This window comes from Mytilus trossulus, chromosome 10, assembly GCF_036588685.1.
Source record: "Mytilus trossulus isolate FHL-02 chromosome 10, PNRI_Mtr1.1.1.hap1, whole genome shotgun sequence".
Lineage (NCBI taxonomy): Eukaryota > Metazoa > Mollusca > Bivalvia > Mytilida > Mytilidae > Mytilus > Mytilus trossulus.
The window spans coordinates 9075937-9086204 of NC_086382.1; the positions used below are offsets into that span (position 1 = coordinate 9075937).

Consider the following 10268-nt stretch of genomic DNA (forward strand, 5'->3'; position numbering starts at 1 on the left):
CTATGCTAAGGAACTATTTTGTTTAAACTATGTACTACTTTCTTGTAGGTTATTTCCGACCGGGCATGAATTCGTGGTTCTTCACATTAAGGATCTAAAAACTAAATTGGGCTTTGGGGTTTTTTGATGGTCTTATTTCCTGATATGTATCCACATGTGGTGTCTTTTATTTTGAGCGTTACACTGGGTTCTAGCTAACACGGCTGTGTATTTTTGAAATGTGTCCGTTTTTATTCTATAGCTAGTCGCCACTTCAGTTTAATCATGTAGATCTATTATATAGTCATTTTATAAATTTACTGTTCACAAAAGTATGAATTATTCTAAATTCTAAATAATAATGATGTTCTTGTTCCAGGCGTATTGGTTACATTTTGGTTTGGGACTTTTGTACCTGTTTTGGCTTCCAAACTTAACGTTACTGGTTAGTCTTGTGTGGACGTGGCGCACGTCTGGTATATTAATTTTTTTACCTGGTACATTTGTTGGCTATTATTCCTTTGTTTGTCCTATATTTTCTCCAAATTTGTTTGTATTGTAGTCCTGTCATGTTCTATTGTCATTTTGGTTTTATAGTTTTGGTGTTATAGTTGACATTGCCATTGAAGCGGGAGGTTAGACATGCCACAAAACCAGGTTCAACCCACCATTTTTATCTTAAAATGTCCTGTACCAAGTCAGGGAAATGGCCATTGTTGTATTATACTATAGTTCGTTTCTGTGTGTGTTGCATTTTCATGTTGTACTTCTGTTGTGTCGTAGTTCTCCTATATTTCATGTGTTTCCCTCAGTTTTAGTTTGTAACTCGGATTTGTTTTTTCTTTGTCGATTTATGAATTTCGAGCGGCGGTATACTACTGGTGCCTTTATTTTTTTTGAAACATCTAAAGCTGTGGAAGAAAGAATATATACTAAATAATAATTTTTATATATTAAATGCAAATATAAACATTCAATATAAAAATATGTTAATGCAATTTCAGGCCATCGTTCGGCTTTCAACAATGATATCACCCATGTTGTAAAGTAAGAAATAAAATACCCCTACCTGGAAAATGTAAAACATTTCAAACAAAAAAAAATGGCCTGATGTATAAATAAAACAATAACTGAAATACAAATATCATAGACAACAAAGTTTTGTGCTATAAGAATGATGAGCCTCACAGCGTTGAAATTTCAAACAAAATATCATATAAAATAAAAAATAGAATTCATAACATTTGTGGAGTAATCACGTTTAGTTTTCCCAACTAAGATGTCGAAAAATCACAACTTTTGCCTTCTGATAAGATTATATCAAAAACAAAATTGATTATATTCTAATATTCTATTATAGTGAATTCTAAATGTCAATATTTACTATTGAAGGTTGTTTAAATGTCGCCCTATCTTTATCATAGTTGTATGACTTACACATATTGATTTGATAAAAAAATACCACATATCGTGTTTTAAAAAGTTTATATGGTACGTGCATGGACCAAAACATGTAATATAATTTACAGAAGCGTATAAATGTTATATACGGTTGTAGGTGTTAAACAGTATTGTTTAAAGTAACTGTAAATTTTAATTATCTCTTATTTTATATGGTATTGAGATAACAAATTTAAAATTATATTTGGTGAGAGAGATAAGTATAGATTCGTACATAGATACCAGTGGATTATCGGATTTAACCAATCGAGATAGTTAAGTTGTCAATTTTAAGATAGATTATTTAATGAATGAGATTGCATACGAGTAACTAGGTACGAATCTGTTTCTCTAAATGTTAAAACATATTTTTTTTCAGTTTTTGTTAAACGAAAATCCCCCTCAAGTTCCTTCCTCATTTCACAAAGGGGTAATTTCATAAACACTTGTTAGCATATTTTTATTCATTCAATTAGCTGATTATGGTTATGACACTCAAACTCATCATCCAATCATCTTCTGGGATCGGCAACCACAATATGATTAATTTTGTTATACAATGTGTGCAGAAAGGTATTAATTGGATTTAGTGTAGGTTTTTTTTGCGGAGGATGCATGCATAACAGGGGATGTTTCGACTCTGTGGAGTTTATACGATTCCTTCAGATTTTGTTTGTTACATTGATTTATCTGGTCTTAATTCATATAACGTGATTTTAACATCTGTAAACTACTTCCTGATTAATTTTACAAAAAAAAAACAACCCAAAAATGTTAATCCATTTAGTTCATATGACAATGGGAAAAAGACATGGCTATACCAATTAACTTATATCATGCTATGTCTTAAAATTCAGTTGTTTACCTGACTTTACAAAGTTTTCTAGTATTTTAGCTCATTTGGTCAGTGTATACAAATATGAGATGATTTAACTTCAAGATCAAACTAATCTATTTGTCGGCTATTTATTATTTGCTGTCCTAAATACTCACAGGGTATCTGACCCTTTGTTTTCAAAGGAAACAATTATTAATGGAAATACAAATAAGAATAAACAATCATTTAACCTCAGCACAGTTAAATGTTGTCGCTCCTTTAACTAGTTCATGAAATTTTTCTTGAGGATCTAAAAACTAGATTGCGCTTTTTGTTATTTTGATGAGCTTTTTTCATATGTTTTTGTATGAAATATATTATATAAAAAAACTATTCAAGTTAGTGTTCCATCCATACAAATAAAATAGTGTGATTGGTTTTTTTTTATAAAAGAGTTACTCTATTAATCTTTTAATAACAAAATTGATAAGTGTCCTGTACCAAGTCAGGAAGATGGCCATCACTAGAAGCCCGATTTCAGTCTGAAACGGCCATTTTGGTCTGATCACATCTTGATTGACTGGATTTACCGCTAGAGAAATTCGTCCAGATATTTCAGATCGTTTAGTCGCCGTTCAGATCGATAGCCTCATCAGGTAAATCAGTTCGTTAAGGCGTATCAAGACGGAAAAGACTGAATCATCTAGCGGGTTGTTTAGACCCGTTAAGACCGTGTCAGACCAAAACAGACCATGGATACAAAGTTACGTCAAGATGTTGTCAGACCGTGTCCAGTCGTGTTCAGATTTTAATCATTTGGACACAAAACGAGTGAAACTTTCCCATTGTTTATCAGGGGTTGCTCCCCTTTTAAAAATAAAATAAAAGTTAGAAAGAAGACGGTTTATGTTAACTGAAAGTCTACCACGTCCCTTTAATCATGTTAATTAAATAAAAAAAATATTCAATTTGAATTCTTACTACATCCTATTTAACATGTTTTGTATATATTTAAAAAAATAGCTCAAAGTCATACTGCTGAACAAACCGCCGCGAAATGACTAAAAAAAATCAACAGATTGCCGAAATAACATTTATTTATTGAATGTAAGCACCTGAACCTTTATATTAAAGGTTTACAAGTGATTACAATACATGTTTTTGCAATTACAGACTGTCGTGGGTGGTGAAAAATTTGTCATGTTGACGCAATAGATCATTTTTACACCCGTATTAAATAATTACGGATGTCGGCCGTGAACACACAGGCACTTGTCTCAGAAAATAATTTTTTTTTCTGAGACAAGTGCCAAAAAATTTCCTATATACCTTATTATAATAAGGTATATAGGATTTTTTTTTTTCTGAGACAAGTGCCTGTGCGTGAACACTTGAAAACGCGTGATCTTAATAATTATGTTTAATTAAATTTAAGATGTAACATTTTTTAATATTGTAAATGAATGCATTCATTAAACTTTTAATGTTGGCTATATAAATTGCATTTGAGTGAGGCAGGGAAAAATATATATATATAACTAGAATCTATGTCTTTTCTCGTTTTCCGTTTACTGTCATGCCATTGTCCGTTCATTTTTGCCAGACTCATGCGTTTGACTTTCCATCTTTATTTTTCACTTAGTCTATAATTCGAGAGCCTTTTATAAAAAAAATATTACACACCAGAAGACTTTGTTAAAAGATAAAGTTTGAATATTATAGCAGAAAAAGGCCAGTGTACCTGAAGTACATTTGAAGACCAGGTTATATATATTACATGAATACAGCATAATAAAGCTGGTTTAATTTGAATTACTATCCATTAGGGACATTTTCTGACGATAATTAATCAAATCTGACAAGTTTGATTAAAAACGGAAAATAAGCCCGTAAACGATTTAACGTTACCGTACCCTCTTTACTTGTCGCATGTCGGCATCTTCAAATGGCAAATTTATTTTACACAAATTCCAGTGGCGGATCCAGAGGGGGGGTTCCGGGGGTCCGCACCCCCCCTTTATTTTGGCCGATCAATGCATTTGAATCGGGATAATTTTGCACCCCCCCCCTGCACCCCCCCCTTTGCCCTGGGCTAGCACCCCCCCTTTCGAAAATTCCTGCATCCGCCACTGAATTCGTTGACATGATGGTAGATGGACACTACAGCACAATATAAGCTGAGCTGGAAATTACAATTGGTGAGTAGAAATGAATAATATTTTAAAACATGCCTATCAGACATGAGAATAATCATTGATCCGGCCAAGAGTTTGAAGGACAGATGTTTACATTTGTTACATTTGTGCATACAGGTATGAATTGACTTTCTAATACACCACATTCTTGTACAGTAACTTGTTCAAAGGCAAAGTAAGAATTTGGGCTTGTAAAAAAAATTATTCCTGTGATTGGACCCCCCCCCCCCCTTTTTGGAAGATCAATGCATGATTTGAAAAAGGTACATATAAACTATGGTTTAAATCCTCCCTTTTAAAAAGGGCTGGAAACACACCTGTTTATTGCCTAAACCATTGTGTGTATTCACAATGGTTTGGTTGGGGGGAGGGGGGCCTATTACCAGACCTAACCCCCTGATGGAGTAACCCTAGTCCAAATAATTATGACGTCTGGCAAGGCTATTTTATTTTTTTTCTGAGACGCCTTCCTAGGACGTTGTAGGAAGGCGTCCCAGAAAAAAATTTAAATAGCCTTGCCAAACGTCATAATTATTTGGACTAGAGTAACCCTACATATTCATATTTATTGTATGTTTAATAATGTATTGATAACTGTCACGTCCTAAAATTTGCATGAAATATCTGTCACTGGATTTTTTATAACTCATAACCAACCAATCTTCACATGTATGTTACAATGATGATGCACCTATTTATATAGCCACTGGTGGGTGATGTACAATAATTATAATTTATCACATATTTGTTATGAATACCTTCAAGGCTTGGGTTTGCATATGCAATAACCTCTAAATTGCCGGGGGCAAAAAAAAGAGTATATTGATATTGTGCCCTGATTCCAAATGGTGTGACAGCATTGCGTCCTTAACGACAATGTTTTACACTTTTGTGATAAGAAATTTAAGATAATTTTCCAGGCATGTTTCATTAAATTGCAGGCGCGGATCCAGAGGGGGGTTCCAGGGGTTGGAACCCTTTCTCTTTTTGAGGATCAATGCATTTGAATTGGGACATGTAATTGGAACCCCCCTTTGTCCTGGTTTTCAAAATGGCTGGACTCTCCCCTGAATTGTTATCAATGATTTGTTTTGCTCTAAATTTTGAAGAACTTAAATATAACATGTTATAATCCATGTAATCTATGCATACCATTGCTTTGTCATGTATGTAGTAATATTCTACAAATTCTATTTTGAAATAAAAAAGTATTATTAAAAGAATTTGTTGAATTATTATTACTACAAATATCACAAATCAAATACATGTAGTTACTGTAAATTCAGAAATTATTGCTTGCAAATTATTGCGAATTTTTCATTTTAGACTTAAATGCGATTTTAATTTTTACGATTTTGTGAAAAATCCTGTTTAATTCATATAAAATATCACTAAATGTGCGTTTAAATTATTGCGTTTACAACTCAGTCGCATTTTTCGCAATAATAAAAACCTCACATTAATTTCTGAATTGACAGTAGTATATAAAATAGTATTAATGCTATTGACTTATTTAATTTTATACATGTTATAGAAGTCGCATGTAATACAAGTTATAAATACTTAATTCTTAATGTAAATTTTTTTTGTAGATAAGATATCACATTGGTTTGAGCATGATTCCCAGCAAGATTATGAAGGGGCATATATATCATATATACATAGGAAATATATAGTGTCACTAAATTACTCTCATACGGTACCTCACCTCTGTAGCTGCAAATTGCGAAACGGTGGATTCATTCATAATTTTGAGTTACTTATTGCAATTGGAAATAACGTTGATAAAGCTAACAGCATTATGCCATGATGTTGATGGGATGTTCTGATTGGACAGAAAGGAAATTGTGAATTGAACAAATAGCAAACTTGAAATTCATAGGAAAAAAAGTAGGAAATTGGAATAATGAAAATTCATAGTTTCAGTGATTATCTTACAATCATCATGATCATTGTCAATACTACAAGTGCATCATCATGATCATATATATCTGAATTCACCTTGGATAATTATACATTTAAAATAAGAATTTGGATATAATAAGAATTTCTGTGCTGGCGTTGCTACTGTTGGCTTCATGTACCACCAGCTGGGAGTGTTAAACCTTTTTGACCTTTCGTGAGGGTCTGTCACGGTCCGTCACAATTGGTTAGTGTCATATATGCATGATTATGGAAGTTTCACCAACCTAGACAAGCTTTACAGCCCTGGCACGGTTGTTGGTTGCACTTAGAGTCAAATGACAGCTTGCTGTATACATTTGTAGTTCAAATAGTCTGAATGAATCTACATGTATGGTGACAATCTTCTAAATTACTGTTCATTCTGAAACTGGCATTTTATACTAGTACATGTAGTAGTCGAACATATTAAACAATACATGTACTTCAAAGTATCAATTTATTTTGTCTCGCCTTACATGAAAGTCATGAAAGTTGGTTGTATATATGCAAGAAATATGTATTACAGTCTTGGGGTGATGATGTAAGCTATTTTTAATAGAGCTTTACATTAATAAAAGCTAAAAGAGCTGGTTCAGGGAATGAGTGTAAAATATACTGTTACATTTTATTACATGTAATTGGATACATTTTATTGTATATGAGTACCTTGCAAGGTCTACTTGTCTATCAGGTTAGGTTGACCTGACCTTAATTTTATTTCATGGATAATCTAAGTGATTTAGGTTATTTCAGTTTAATACAATGTTAACATGGTTAGGTTTGTTTCTCAGATACTTCGTAATGAAATTAGAGACTGGAAATGGGGAATGTGCCAATAAGACAACAACCTGACTACAAAGCAGACAACAGCAGAAGGTCATCAATGTTTGAATTGTTTCTCAGAAGCTGTAAGCTACATTGAACATGTTGGAAACAAACATAATTTTTGTTTTGCCTAAGGAGATATGGTATCAGGGGTGAATCGAGCCATTTAAAAAAAGGGGGGGGGGGTCCCAACCCAAGACAAAAGGGGGGTTCCAACTATATGTCCCCATTCCATGATCGTCCAAAAAAGGGGGGTTCCAACTCCCTGAACCCTCCCCCTGGATCCACCACTGGGTATGAATTTTGATGAGACGACTTGCATTACTTAAACTATAAACCATGTAGACCAAGTGATTTTCTTTTTAGTCACTATATAATAGGTCACTGCACACCCTTCAGCAAAGACCAAAAACTTACACTTCATGATGAGTACCCTATAAATGGCTCTGCTTGGAAAGAGCTAGGCTTCTAACAGAGTTAATGTAAAAAATTCAGACGAGAACCCAACAGTGATGACAACTTGATTTATACTAGTATACATGAGCTACAAACAAACAAATATGTGATAAACAGCAATCAACAAAAACACTACAGACAAAAAATTAAGGGGAGACTATTTAAATATAAAAAAGAAGATGTGGTATGATTGCCAATGAGACAACTCTCCACAAAAGACCAAAATGACACAAACATTAACAATTATAGGTCACCGTACAGCTTTCAACAATGAGCAAAGCCCATACCGCCTAGTCAGCTATAAAAGGCCCCGATAAGAAAAAGTAAAACGATTCAAACGAGAAAACTGACGGCCTTATTTATGAAAATAAATGAACAAAAACAAATATGTAACCAAGGATTTGTATAGTGTCTCACTATACAAATCCTTGATGTAACACAAAAACAAACGACAACCACTTAATAACAGGCTCCTGACTTGGGTTTATTTACTTTAATGTAAAGTAAATAAAATTAACTAATGTCTTGTACAAGTATTACCCTGACGTTCCGTGAAAATTGTTTTCAAAAATCTAATTTGTCCATAATTCTTTTATGTAATAAACTTATTTAAATAAATTCAGACCTTCACCTGTCTGATCACCAGCATGGCTAAAGGTATTACTCCCAGATGTATTGGCAGGTGACACCTCCAGGTATTCAAGCGATTTCCTGTCGGACTTGCAAGTTCATGCATCATTTCACTTCTGTCAGTGTACACGACCGAAAACTTGAATCTTTCCATTTTAAACTTTCAGGTGCATAGGTAATCATTTGATAATATACATCTCTGTCCTGCGTGTCCGATAGTGATACACTAGTCATTACTGTTTATAAATAACATTTCTGGTGTAAAGAATATTATTCATAAAAATTAAAATAATTCCAAAAAAGAGATTTGATAAAATAAAAATTTGCTTACACATTTTTTCCAATGGTAAATTTGGGGAAATGTAAGTACTCGTTGTCAAAAGTAAAGGCCAGTTTGAAACATACAAGAAAAATTGATTTAACAAAAATATATATATACGCACTTAACGACCATTCTTTTATACGCCTTGATAGAAAGTTACGGAACTATAGATAGTTGCAATTTAAAATTATATACATTTTTACATTGAACATAAGAAAGAAATAAAATTGAGAATGGAAATGGGGAATGTATCGAAGAGGAAGCGGAAGGTCACCAACAGGTCTTCAATGCATTGTAACGAGAAATTCCCGCTCCTGGAGGTGTCCTTTAGCTGGCCCCTAAACAAATATATACAAGTTCAGTGATAATGAACACCATACTAATTTCCAAATTGTACACAAGAAACTAAAATTTAATAATACAAGACTAACAAAGACCAGAGGCTTCTGACTTGGGACAGGCGCAAAAAATGCGGCGGGGTTAAACATGTTTATGAGATCTCAACCCTCCCCTATACCTCTAGACAATGTAGTAAAGTAAACGCATAACAATACGTACATTTAAAATTCATTCAATTCAAGAAAAGTCCGAGTCTGATGTCAGAAGATGTAACCAAAGAAAATAAGCAAAATGACAATTAAACATAAATAAACATGCAATTTGCCCCCTCCCTTTTTGGGAAAAAAATTGGTTGCTTATATAGGGAATCACTGAACCGTGACTGGAGCGGTCCCTCTCTTTGGTCAGTCAGTGGGCCATCACTTACGAAAATTCCTGGATCCGCCACTGAGCATGTTATCATGGGATGTCGATGGACTATTGTATACCAAAAGAAGAAGAAGAGAACCAATTTGAATTAAAAACAGGTCGATATTTAACCTGCTCTGGTTCGTCGAAGTAATGGACAAAGTAAAATCACAGATTTCTATTTAAATAAAATTGTTCTCGAACAAAGGAAGGAATTCGTCATCACAATTGTTGGGTATAATGTATTATAATGTGAACATCGTTCTGAAGTACTGTATGCCAAATTTTCTGTTTCAACATGCACGTTATATATATGCTACTGGACGTCCCAAGAGAATTTTCTGTTCCGACATGCATGTTACCAAGAGATGTGAATATTTTCTTGGAAAAGTATTCAGTAACAAAGTTTCAAATTAATATCGGGATTTATTTTCTTTCTTGATATATTCAGTAACAGCAAAAAGAATAACTTGACTGCTTGTCCGCTAAATTGGGCTGTTCTTGCCAGATAAAAGACTTATAGTTATATAACTCGAAAAACTTTTAATTTGTATTTTTTTTTTTTTATTTATTTTCATCACTAGATAGCTGAAATTTATTGGGAAACTTGCATTTCGGGCATATTCTTTGCTTCTTAGCTCGAATTAAAGAGAGTTATAAACTTTTTCAAATGTTGAATACGCAACCAACAAATGTAAGTTTTTAACGACCTTGACTGGCTATACAGCCCTTGCACGGTCGGCCCTGGCTTGCGCCTTTTTGGGCATTAAATAATTTAATATGTTTACCATGTGGTAATTTAAATAATTTAGAATGATAAGAAAGTTTAATAAAAACAAAAATTTAAAAAGCAAAAATTTGGATAAATAAATGAATAAAAAAAGTAAAAAATTTAAGATTAAGTAAATAATAT

The 10268-nt window shown here is 33.2% G+C and overlaps 1 long non-coding RNA gene across 1 annotated transcript; it reads left to right on the top strand.

Annotated features, from left to right (window-relative positions):
- The first annotated feature begins 4372 nt into the window (after positions 1-4372).
- Positions 4373-6824, top strand: LOC134686018 (uncharacterized). The gene is made up of 2 exons (XR_010101501.1): positions 4373-4434; positions 6024-6824. It is a non-coding gene; the product is annotated as an uncharacterized LOC134686018 (long non-coding RNA).
- The last annotated feature ends 3444 nt before the right edge of the window (positions 6825-10268 follow it).